Source organism: Mobula hypostoma, chromosome 4, assembly GCF_963921235.1.
Source record: "Mobula hypostoma chromosome 4, sMobHyp1.1, whole genome shotgun sequence".
Classification (NCBI taxonomy): domain Eukaryota; kingdom Metazoa; phylum Chordata; class Chondrichthyes; order Myliobatiformes; family Myliobatidae; genus Mobula; species Mobula hypostoma.
Genome location: NC_086100.1, coordinates 37,837,404 through 37,850,784, shown reverse-complemented (window position 1 = coordinate 37,850,784; position 13,381 = coordinate 37,837,404).

The window sequence follows — 13,381 nt, the reverse complement described above, 5'->3', positions numbered from 1 at the left end:
AGTAAGGGATGGGGAGGGGAGTAAGGGAAGGGGAGGGGAGTGAGGGAAGGGGAGGGGAGGGGTGGGAGTGAGGGGAGGGAAGGAGTGAGTTGGGGGAGGGAAGGAGTGAGGTGGGGGGAGGGGGGAGAGGGAGGGGAGGAGGGGGAGTAAGGGAAGGGGAGGGGAGTGAGGGAAGGGGAGGGGAGGGGGACAAGGGAGGGGAGAGAGAAGGGGAGGGGAGAGGGGGAGAGAGGGTTGGGGAGGGGGAGAGTGAGGGGAGGAGGGGAAGGGAGGGAGGCAGTGAAGAGGGAGAGGGATGTGGAGGGGAGGGGAGAGAGGGGTGGGGAAGGGAGTGGGAGGGGAGAGAGGGAGGGGGAGGGGATAAGGTGGGAGGGGAGGGGGAGGGGGGTAAGGGTGGAGGGAGGGGAAAAGGGGGAAGGAAGGGGGGGAAGTGGAAGAAGGGGAGGGAGGAGTATAGGGAGGAGTATGGGGAGGAGTGGGAGTGGGGTGAACAGAGAAGGGTTGAGGGAGGTGGTGAGGGGGAGGGAGTGGAAAAGAAAAGGAGAAAAGTGGGTAAGGAGAGAAGAGGGGAAGGACAAGGGAGTTGGAGGGAGAAGAGTAGTGATGGAGGAGGTGGCAGGTGTAGGGAGGGGGAGGGATGGGATGTGGGTGGGGGAAGGATGGAGGGGAAAGGGAGGAGGATGGGGAGGGAAAGGGAAAAAGTAGGGATGGAGGAGAGGAAGGAGAAATGAGGATGACAAGTGGGGAGGAGGAGGGGGAGTGTTGGGGAAAGAATGGAGGGAGGAACAAAGAGTATGAAGGGATAGGGATGGTGGGGCATGGAGGAGGGTGGGGAGAAGGATGGGGTGGACAAATGAGAATGGGGTAAGGGGCAAAGGGGGAGTGAGGGAGGAGCTGGAGAAGAGGAAAGGAAGGAGAATGTATGTGCGGAATGGGGAGGGGAAGGGAAGGGACTCTCATTGTCTTGACAGTTTATTCAGAGTTTGAACAGTAGCCATTCAGAGCTCAGAGGTGATGAGAAAAGGTCTAGGTGTTCTTGTTCATCAGTCACTGAAAGCAAGCATGCAGATACAGCAGGCAGTGAAGAAAGCTAATGGCATGCTGGCCTTCATAACAAGGGGAACTGAGTATTGGAGCAAAGAGGTCCTTCTGCAGCTGTACAGGGCCCTGGTGAGACCACACCTGGAGTACTGTGTGCAGTTTTGGTCTCCAAATTTGAGGAAGGACATTCTTGCTATTGAGGGAGTGCAGCGTAGATTCACAAGGTTAATTCCCGGGATGGCGGGACTGTCACATGTTGAAAGACTGGAGCGACTGGGCTTATATACTCTGGAATTTAGAAGGATGAGAGGGGATCTGATTGAAACATTTAAGAGTATTAAGGGATTGGACACGCTGGAGGCAGAAAGCATGATCCTGCTGATGGGTGAGTCCAGAACCAGAGGCCACAGTTTAAGAATAAGGAGTAGGCCATTTAGAACGGAGTTGAGGAAAAACTTTTTCACCCAGAGAGTGGTGGACATGTGGAATGCTCTGCCCTAGAAGGCAGTGGAGGCCAAGTCTCTGGATGCTTTCTAGAAAGAGATGGATAGAGCTCTTAAGGATAGCGGAATCAAAGGTTATGGGGATAAGGCAGGAACTGGATACTGATCAGCCATGATCACAGTGAATGGCGGTGTTCGCTCGAAGGGGCGAATGGCCTACTCCTGAACCTATTGTCTATTGTCTCTTCATCCAGGTCAAGGTGGGAGCTTTAAAAATCAGTGCTTCGTAGCCGTTTTTCTTGAGCTTGAACAGCAGCCCATCAGAATTTGGGATTCATTAGCAAGGTCAAATAAAAATAAGGCAGGGCAGGCAGAGTGGCCATTGTTGGAGTGGGAGAGTGTTAGAGTGAGGAGATTTTTGACTTTGGCTCGGCAGGCTTGGGCAATAACAGGTGTGGACAACCAAAGTATCTGGTAAGCTTTCTCTTGCTCATTCTGTATCTGTTAGTCTATAGTTAGGGCAGTAAGAATGGATCCAGGGACTTTTTTTTGTGTTCTGTGTGTATGATGTCGGAATCCTAGGAGACCACCAGCCTTCCGGATAACCAAATCAGCACCAGGTATACTAAGCTGCAACTCCTCAAAAAACGTGTTAAAGAACCGGAGCTGCAACTCTGATGATCTTTAGCTCAAAAGGAAATCTGAGGAGATGATAGGAGGTTGTCACTCGAAGGCTGCAAGAGACAGGTGAATGAGCCACTGTCAGAAAGAAGGGAAATGGGTAGCCAGTACAGAGTACCCCTGTAGTCATTCCCCTCAATAACTTTGGATACTGTTAGGGGGGACGGGCTACCGGGGGTGGGGGGGGGGACTGCAGTGACAGTGTCTCTAAGTCTGGCATTGTGGCTCAAAGGGAAAGGGGGCAGAGGAGGAATGCAGTGGTAGTAGGAGATTCCGTGGCGAGAGGAGTAGATAGGAGAGTCTGTGGATGTTATAGAGAGACCCAGATATAATGTTGCTTGCTCGGTGCCAAGGTCAGAGACGTCTTGGATCATGTCAATGACATTCTATAGGGGGAGGGTGAGCAGCCAGATGTCTTGGTACATATTGGTGCCAATGATATAGGAAGAAACAGAGGAGGTCCCAAAGAAAGAATTTAGGGAGCTAGGTAGAAAGCTGAAAAGCAGGACATCTGGATTGCAGCCTGTGCCATGCGCCAGAAAGGACAACAATATGATGATTTGGCAGCATGACTGAGGAACTAGTGCATGGTTTCAGACTTATGGATCATTGGGATCTCTTCTGGGGAAGATATAACCTGTACGAGAGGGATGATCTGCACCTGAGCCCCAGGGGAACCAACATCCTTGCAGGCAGGTTTGCTGGAGCTGTTGGGGAGGGATTAAACCAATTTGACTGGGAGATGGGAACCAGAGTGATAGGGTTGTGGATAGGGATTTTGGTTTACAAGCAGAGGCAGTGTATAGTGAGACGGTTAGGGAGGACAGGCAGAGGATAGGCCAAAATTGCAGTCAGTGGGATGAGTTGTAGTGGAAAAGAAAGACAAAATTGCAAAGGGTATCATATAGAGGACTGAAGGAGTTATATTTGAATGCACTCAGTATATAAAATAAGATAGATGATCTTGTAGCGCAGTTAGAGATTAGCATTTATGATGTGGGTATCACAAAGTCATGGATGAAAAACAATTGCAGTTGGAAGCTTAATATTCAATGATCCACAATCTTTTGAAAGGGTAGGCAGAGGAGGAGGAGTGGCTCTGCAGGTAAATGAAATCCAGTTTTTAGGAAGAGGTAACATAGGATCAGAAGATGCAGAATCCTTGTGGGTAGAGTTAAGAAACTGCAGGGGTGAATACACACTGATAGAAGTTATTTACTGGCCTTCAAACAGTAGTAAGGATGTAGTCTACAGATCACTGCAAGAGATAGAAAAAAATGTCAAAAAGGCAATGTTGCTTTAGTCATGGGGGATTTCAATATGCAGATAGATTGGGAAAATCAAGTTGATGCTGGATCCCAAGAGAGAGAATTTGTGGAATACCTTCAAGACAGCTTTTTAGAGTAGCATGTAGATGAGCCCACTAGGGGATTGGGTGTTGTGTAATGAACCGAATATGATTAAGGAGCTCAAGGTAATGGTATTCTTAGGAAACAGTGATCATAATATGATAGAATTCACCCTGCAATTAGAGAGAGAGCTAAAGTCAGATTTGTCCATACTACAGTGGAGTAAAGGGAATTACAGAGGCATGGGAGAGGAAGTGGCCAAAGTTGATTTGAAAGGGGCACTAGCAGGGATGACAGTAGAGCAGCAATGACTGAAGTTTCTGTGAGCAGTTTGCAAGGTGTAGGATAGATACATCCCAAAGAAGAAGAAGTATTCTGAAGGCAGGATGGCACAACCATGTTGACAAGCCTAGTCAAAGCCAACATAAAAGCAAAATAGAGCAAAAATTAGCGGGGAAACAGCAGGCAACTGAAAAGAGCATAAGGGAGTAAAAGATGTAATATGAAGGTAGGCTAGCCAATAATATCAAAAAGGATACCAAAAGTTTTTTTCAGATTTCAGAGAGAGGATAGAGTACATTTTGGACTGCTGGAAAATGATGCTGGAGAGATAGTAATAGGGGATAAGGAAATAGCAGACAAACTGAATAAGTATTTTACATTAGTCTTCACTGTGGATGACACTAGCTGTATGCCGGAATTTCGAGAGTATCAAGGGGTAAAAAGTGAGTGAAGTTTCTGTTACTAGGGAGATCGTACTTGGGAATCTGAAAGTAGATAAGGGCCTGATAAAATAGGCCTTAGTCAGCATGATTTCCTCAAGGGAAAATATTGCCTGACAAATCTGTTGGTATGCTTTGAGGAAATAATAGGCAGAATAGACAAAGGAGAATTGGCGGATGTTGTGTACTTGGATTTTCAGAACGCCTTTGTCAATGTGCCACACATGAGGCTGCTTAACAAGTTAAGAGCCCATAGTATTACAGGAAAGATACTGGCATGGATAGAACGTTGACTGATTGGCAGGAGGCAAAGAGTGGAAATAAAGAGATCCTTTTTGAATTGGCTGGTGGTATTTCACAGGAATCTGTGTTGAGTCTGCTTCATTTTACGTTGTATGTGAACAACTTGGATGATGAAATTGACGATTTTGTGGCCAAGTTTGTGGATGATAAGAAGATAGGTGGAGAGGCAGTTACTGTTAGGGAAGTAGAGAGGCTGCAGAAGGACTTAGACAGATTGGGAGAATGCACAAAGAGGTGGCAGAAGGAATACAGTGTCGGCAAGTGTAAGGTCATGCATTTTGATGGAAGGAATAAAAGCATAGACTATTTTCTTAAATTCAAAAATCTGAGGTACAAATGGATTTGGGAGTCCTTGTGCAAGGTTCCCTAAAGTTTAATTTGTAAAGCGAATTGGTGGTGAGGAAAGTGAATGCAATATTAGCATTCATTTCAAGAAGACAAGAATATAAAAGTGAAGGTTTAATACTGAGGCTGTATAAGCCACTGGTGAGGCCTTACTTAGTGTATTGTAATCAGAACTGGGCACCTAATTTAAGAAAGGATGTGCTGACATTGGAGAGGGTCCGAGGAGGTTCACAAGAGTAATTCTTTGAATGAAAGGGTTATCATATGAGCAGTGATTGAAGCCTGTACTTGCTGGATTTAGGAAGAGTGTGGAGGGGGGTCTTTCATTGAAACATCATATGTTGAAAAGCCAAGTTAGAGTGGATGTGAAGAGGATGCTTTTTCTGATGGGGGAGTCTCGGACCAGAGGGCACAGCCTCAAAATAGAAGGACATCCATTTAGAACAGAGATGAGAAGAAATTTCTTTAGCTAGAGATTGGTGAATCTGTGGAATTTGTAGTTATAGGTAGCTGTGGAGACCAGGTCACTGGATGCATTTAAGGCAGAGGTGTATAGGTTCTTGATTAGTCAGGGTGTGTAAGGTTTTTTTTTATTAAATGTAGTCGTGAACAATAGCCAGATCAAGTCAACTGGTTCCCAAAGAGAACTCTGATAGGCCAATCGGATGGTTCACTGTTGCTCAGCAATAGAACACAAAAAAATCATGTACAATTAAGAAATATTAAAAAGTAGTAAAAATACTGGAGTCATGATGATCATGATGAAGTCTGCTGGAGAGAGACATTTATACACATGCTGTCCTCCATAATTCAAAGAGATTGAAGGATAAGGTTGCAGGGTGACAAAACGCGACAGGAGCACTTGGAACTAAAAACCAATCCCTACCGGGAGAAAACAGCACCTGTACTTTCCGCACTGTTCTCCAGCAGTTTAAGGACTAAGACCAGCCAGAACATAACTCACAAATGCTCTTGAAAGTCAGGTATTAACCCTATGGGGAGAAGACAGGAGAATGGAAGACGGAAATGGATCAGCCATGATGAAATGCATGGTAGACTCAATGGGCAGAATGGCTTAAGTCTGCTTGTATGTCTTTTGGTCTTATGGCAGGATGGAGGAATAGTGGGAGGAGGGAGGAGGGTTGGGAGGATGGAGGAGAGGAGAGCAGTGGCAGAAGGGGAGGCGGGTGGGAGAGGGGGAGGAATGGGGAAAGGTAAGGAAGAGGCAAGTTGATACGGGAGGAAGTAAAGGAGGGACAAGGCATGGAGGAGGGGGAATGGGGAAAAAGGGAGTGATACATGAGGGGGAGGTGATAGATGGGGAAGGAGGGGAAGGAAGAGCGAATTGCAAAGGGGAAGATGGGGGACTGACAAAGAAAAGGAGGAAGAATGTGGAGGGGATGGGGAAGGGTGAGGGGGGATCGAGGAAGGGAAAGGGAGGGCAATGGAGCAAAGGGAGGAGAACAGGAGGGGGAGGGATGGAGGATGGGAGAAGGTATGGAGAGGGAGGGAGAGTGATGTGGAGGGGAGGGGACAGATAGAGAGGGAAAGGGCGAGGGAGAGTGGAGAGATACAAGGGAGATGGGGAAAGAAGGGTGTGGAGAGAGATAGGGAGGGAGGGGGAAATGGCATGGGGAAGAGCCAAAGAGAGGAAGGAGGTGGGGAATGTGATGGGGTGGGGCAAAGGGAGATAAAGGAGAGTGGAGGGGGAGTGTGTAGGAGAAAGGGAGGAGGAGGGTGATGGGGAGAGGGGGAAGGGTGGAGAAAGAAGGGAAGGGCAAGTGGGGAGGGACAGAAGGAAGAAGGTGGAGGAAAGCAATGGGAGGGACAAAGGAGGGGGAAGGGAGGAGAGAATGTTTGGGGAGGGAGGGGATGGGATGAGGGAGGAGGAAGTATGTGTGGGGAATGAGGAGTATGGAGAGGTTAGGACAGTGGGGGAGGGGACAGCCGGAGGTCATGGGAGGGTGGAAGGAGGAAAGGAAGGGGCAGTGGGGAGAGGAGGTAGGTGGAGTGAGGATAGGGTTAAGAGGTGTGTGTGATTAATGATAAAAAGAGACTGTGCTAATGAGAGTGATTTATATAGCCAAGGAGCACAAGGGTAAATGAGGCACCCTTCTCAGGCGCAGATCATCAGAGTTGCACAAATGCAGAGATGGCCAAGTTGAAGGTATGTGCTCTATTCAGGCAAACATGCAAAGCCAGTGGGTGGTTGTAAGCCACCCAGTCAAAGAAATGGGTTACTGGGAGGGAGAGAAAGAGGCACACAGTCAAAGAGAAAGAGAAGAAGCAAGACCATGATGAGAGACAGAGCAACACCCTCATTTAACTATATTGACAGCTTTTCTCACTGTTTTTCATGTTCTCTCACACACAAAATGTTGTCGTGTGGGCAAAAATGTCATAATTATACTCTATATACAGCTCTGTAAACCAAAGCTCTCTTAAATGAGGCTCTCATTCTACCCTTGGCAGGATTCTCTCTTGTTATTCAAGCATTGGAATTACTAAATCATAAGTACAACAATACTGAAGTCAGTGGCACCAGAGAAAAACAAAATCTCCATTAGTTGGAATCACATTTTGTACCAAAGAAGTCAAATCACGGAGCTTCTGTTGACAATTTGATTTGAACCCAGAAGCTGTGTCCAATATTGGACTTCAGGACTTAATGGAGAAGGACTTATTTTAGTTGTCCATCAAGTAAGATTATACATGCCACAAAATTATATACCAGCTTGAATGTGCTGCAAGTGATTCATGTCAATGGAAGAGCATGATTTTTAGAGACCACAGTAAGAGTTTGTAATATACAAGGGATTAGGAAATGGATTAGTACTCCAGGAAAAGGAAGAAGAGAGAGAATAAATCTATACATTGTGTCATATACACTCAGTGGCCACTTTGTTAGGTACACCAGTACACCTGCTCTTTAATACAAATATCTAATTAGCCAATAATGTGGCAGCAATTCAGAGCATAAAAGCATGCAAACATGGCCAAGACCAAACATCAGATTGGTGCAAGATAGGGTGGTTTGAGTATCTCAGAAATGGCTGATCTCTTGAAATTTTCATGCACAACGTTCTTTAGAGTAGAGAATGTTGCAAAAACAAAAGCAAAAATCCAGTGATCAGCAGTTCTGTGAGTAAAAATGCGTTGTTAATGAGAGAGGCCAGACTGGTTCAAGCTGACAGGAATGCAACAGTAACTCAGATAACTAGGTGTTACAATAGTGGTGTGCAGAAAAGCACCTCTGAATGCACAACACTTCATATCTTAAAGTGGAGGGGCAACAGCAGCAGATGACCACATTGGAATCTACTCCTGTACCTAATAAAGTAGCCACTAAATGTATGGTATATTTGGCATGAGCCACTTTAAATTAGATACCAAAACATAGGGTGGGAGCTTTCGTGATGATAGATGTTGTCTCCTAATTTAATTTCATGTATATATTTTTATAAGAGGACATGGGTAACTAACAGTATTGACAGTCGGTTTTTGATTAATTTGGTATTTTTTATCTTAATTAAACCTTTTGACATTGTCTTTTGTAGTAAAATGAGTGAATGGATTGCTGTCAAGACTAAAAAATATTATAAGTGTCAAAGATAGTAAAATAAATTAGATGGTATCCGATATAGCCTCATCTACGTCAGTAAGACCCAACGTAGTTCAGGGATTGCTTCATTGTGCACCTTTGTTTTGTCCAGCACGAAGGCGGGCTTTCCCAGTGGCCATCCATTTCAATTCTGCTTCCCATTCTCATTCCGACATCTCGGTCCATGGCCTCCTCTACTGCCATGATGAGGTTACTCTCAGGTTGGAAGAGCAACACCTCAATCCATCTATGCAGCCTCCAGCCTGACGGTATGAGCATAGGTTTTTCTAACTTGCAGTAATTTCTTCCCCTCTCCTCCTCTCCTTTTCCATTCCCATTCTGACTCATCCCTCACCCCTTCTGCCACAACTATTGTTGGCAGAATTTCAGTTGGTGATCAGCAGGTGTACCGGAGCAAAATAGATCAACTAGTTGAGTGGTGCTGCAGCAACAACCTTGCACTTAATGTCAGTAAGACCAAGAGTTAATTGTGGACTTCAGGAAAGGTAATATGAGGGAACACACACCAGTCCTCATTGAGGGATCAGAAGTGGAAAGGGTGAACAATTTCAAGTCCCTGAGTGTCAACATCTCTGGATCTATCCTGGGCCCAACTTAGCGATGCAGTTATAAAGAAGGCATGATGGTGGCTACATTTCAGTAGGAGATCTGGTATGTCAACAAAGACACTGGCAAATTTCTACTGATGTACTGTGGAGAGCATTCTAACTGGCTGCATTACCATCTGGTATGGGAGGGGAGCACGGCACAGGATTAAAATCAGCTGCAGAAAGTTTCAGTCAGCTCTATAATGGCCACCAGCATCTGGGTTATATTCAAGGAGCGAAGCCTCTAAAAGGCAGCATCCATGATTAAGGACCCCATCACCCAAGACATGCCTCTGCTCATAGTTATCATCAGGGAGGAGGTACCGGAGCCCAAAGACACACACTCAACGATTCAGGAATAGCTTCTCCTCTGCCATCAGATTTCTGAATGGACATCGAACCCATGAACTGTACCTTACTACTTTTTTTCTCTTTTTGCACTATTTATTTAATTTAAAAATATGTATATACTTACTGTAATTTATAGTTTTATATTAATATGTATTGCAATGTACTGCTGCTACGTAACAACAAATTTCACAACATATGCCAGTGATATTAAATCTGATTCTCTTCTCCTCACTGGACCATCACCTCCCTCTAGTGCCCTTCCTTCCCTTAGCCCCATGCTCCTCTCTCCTATCAGATTCCTTCATCCTTAGCCCTTTACATTTTCCATCTATCATCTTACAGCGTCTCACTTGATGCCCCCTTCCTCCCACTGGTTTCACCTATCACTTGACAGCATGTACTCCTTCCTCGCCTTCCACCTTCTTATACCGGCTCCTTCCCCCTTCCTATCCAGTCCTGATGAAGGGTTTGGGCCCAGAGCGTTGACTGTTTATTCCTCTTGTTATATGCTGCCTGACATTCTGAATTCCTCCAGCAATTTGCATTTTGCTCCAGATTTCCAGCAACTGCAGAATCTCTTGGGTTTATGAAATAAAGTATATTTTGCGATCCGTGAAAATACAAACGAGTAGATGTTTCCTATAAGAAACTTCAAAGTATGGTACTTCTATAGATCATTCTTTCATTGTGGTACATATTGGTACCAATGACATGGGGAGGAGGTCCTGTAAAAAGAGTACAGGGAGTTAGGAAGGAAACCGAGAAGCAGGACCTCGTGGGTAGTAATCTCGGGATTATTGCCTGTACCACATGACAGGATAGATATAGAATGAGGTGGCAGATAAATGCATGGCTGAAGAATTGGAGCGGGGGCAGGAATTCAGATTTCTAGTTAATTGGGACCGCTTCTGGGGCAGGAGGGACCTGTACAAAAGGATGGGTTGCACTTGAATCCGAAGGGGACCAATATTCTTGCAGGTGGATTAACTAGAGCAGTTGGGCATGATTTAAACTAATATAGCAGGGGGATGAGAGCCAGGATGATAGAGCTGAGGATGAGCCAGTAGGTTTACAAGTAGATGATGGATGTAACATGAATGTAAGGAAGGACAAGCCAATGATTGGGTACAAATGCAGATAGACCAATGAGTTAAGTTGTACTACAGTGGCAAAATTCATAAGGGCAAAGAATGCAGGACTGAAGGTCCTATATTTAAATGCGAGTAGCATTTAGAATAAGGTGGACAAACTCGTGGTGCATTTAGAGATTGGTCAGTATGACATTGTGGGCATCACTGAGTCATGGCTGAAAGAAGACCACATTTGGGGGTCAGCATCGAAGGATACACTTTGTATCGAGAGGACAGGCAGGAAGGCATAGGCGGTAGTGTGGCTTTGTTGGTAAGAGGTGGAATTACATCTTTAGAAAGAGGTGACATAGGGGCAAAAAATGTTGAATCGTTGTGAGTGGAGTGAAGAAATTGCAAGGGTAAAAAAAAAATTGGGAATCTTATATAGGCATCCAATTAGCCAACATGTGGGGTTGAGATTGCAAAGGTTGCTGGAAAAGGCATGTAATAGGGGTAATGACACAATTGTTATGGGGTACTTCAATATGCAAGGGATTGGGAAAATCAAGTTGGTGTCAGATCATAAGAGAGGGAATATGTTGAATGCATATAAGATGGCTTTTTTAGAGCGGGTTGTACTTGAGCCTAACTGGGGAAAGGCCATCTTAGATTGGGTGTTGTGTAATAACCCAGATCTTATTCGGGAGCTTAATGTAAAGGAACCCTTAGGAGACAGTGATCATAATATGATTGAATTCATACTGCAATTTGAAAGGGAGAAGCATAACTCACATTTATCTGTATTGCAATGGAATAAAGGGAATTACAGAGGCATGAGAGAGGAGTTTGCCCAGGTGGATTGGAGGAAGATACTGGTGGGGATGGTGACAGAGCAGAGATAGCTGAAAATTCTGGGAATAGTTCACAAGGCACAAGATAGATATGTCCCATCAAGGAAGAAGTTCTCAAATGGCAGAGGTAGGCAACCATGGCTGACAAAGGAGGTTAAGGACTGCATAAAAGCCAAGGAAAGGGCATAGAACAAGGAAATCTATAGTACAATACAGGCCCTTTGGCCCACAATGTTCCGCCGACCATGTAACCTACTCTAGAAACTGCCAAGAATTTCTTTAGCACATAGCGCTCTATTTCTTTAAGCTCCACATACCAATCTTAAAAGACCCTATTGTATCCGCTTCCACAACCACCGACAGTACATTCCACACACCCAGCACTCTCTGTGTGAAAAACTTACCCCTCAGTACCTATTTCCATGCACCTTAAACAATGCATGCTCATGTTAACCATTTTAGCCCTGGAAAGAAGCCTCTGGCTATTGACGTGATCAATGCCCCTCATCATCTTATGCACCTCTCTCAGGCCACCTCTCATCTTCCATCACTCCAAGGAGAAAAGGCCAAGTTTACTCAACCTATTCTCATAAGGTACGCCCACCAATCCAGGCAACGTCCTTGGAGATCTCTTTTGCACTCTATTATATCCACATCCTTCCTGTAGTGAGGTGACCAGAACTCCTAGTGGGGTCTGACAAAAGTCTTATATAGCTGTAATGTTACTTCATGGCTCTTGAACTCAATCCCACAGTTGATGAATGCCAACACACCATACGCCTTCCTAACGACACTGTCAACCTGTGCAGCAGCTTTGAATGCAAAACTCCCAGAAGGTTAATTTACAGGTTGAGTCTGTGGTAAAGAAGGCAAGTGCAATGTTGGCATTTATTTCAAGGGGAATAGAATTTAAAAGCAAGGAGATAATGCTGAGCCTTTATAAGACACTAGTCAGGCTGCACTTGGAGTATTGTCAACAGTTCTGGGCCCCATAGCTCAGAAAGGACATATTGTCATTGAAGGGAGTCCAGAGGAGGTTCATGAGGATGATCTCAGGAATGAAGGGGTTAACATATGAGGAGTGTTTGGCTTGGTGCCGCAGCAACAACCTGCAACTCAACGTCAGTAAGATGAAAGAGCTGATTGTGGACTTCAGGAAGGGTAAGACAAAGGAACACATACCAATCCTCATAGAGGGATCAGAAGTGGAGAGAGTGAGCAGCTTTAAGTTCCTGGGTGTCTAGATCTTTGAAAACCTAACCTGGTCCCATCATATTGATACAGTTATAAATAAGGCAAGACAGTGACTACATTAAGAGTTTGAAGAGATTTGGTATGTCAATAAATAGACTCAAAAACATCTATAGATGTACCGTGGAGAGCATCTTGACAGGCTGCATCACTGTCTGGTATGGAGGGGGGGGCTACAGAGGGTTGTAAATTTAGTGGGCTCCATCTTGGGTACTAGACTACAAAATACCCAGGACATCTTCAAGGAGTGGTGTCTCAGAAAAGCAGCGTCCATTATTAAGGACCTCCAGCACCCAGGGCATGCCCTTTTCTCACTGTTACCATCAGGTAGGAGGTACAGAAGCCTGAAGGCACACACTCGGCGATTCAGGAACAGCTTCTTCCCCTCTACCATCTGATTCCTAAATGGACATTGAACCCTTGGTCCTATCTCACTTTTTTATTATTTCTGCTTTTTTTGCACAATTTTTAATTTATTCAATATACATATACTGTAATTGATTTTTTTTTCTATATTATGTATCATATTGAATTGCTACTGCTAAGTTAACAAATTTCATTACACATGCCGGTGATAATAAACCTGATTCTGATTCTTTGGACCTGTACTCACTGGGATTTGGAAGAACGTGGGAGGATCTCATTGAAGCCTACTGAATGTTGAAAGGGCTGGGGGCAAAGCCTCAAAATTGAGGGGCGACCTTTTAGAACAGAGGTAAAGAGGAATTTTTTTTTAGCCAGAAAGTCATAAATCTGTGAAATGCT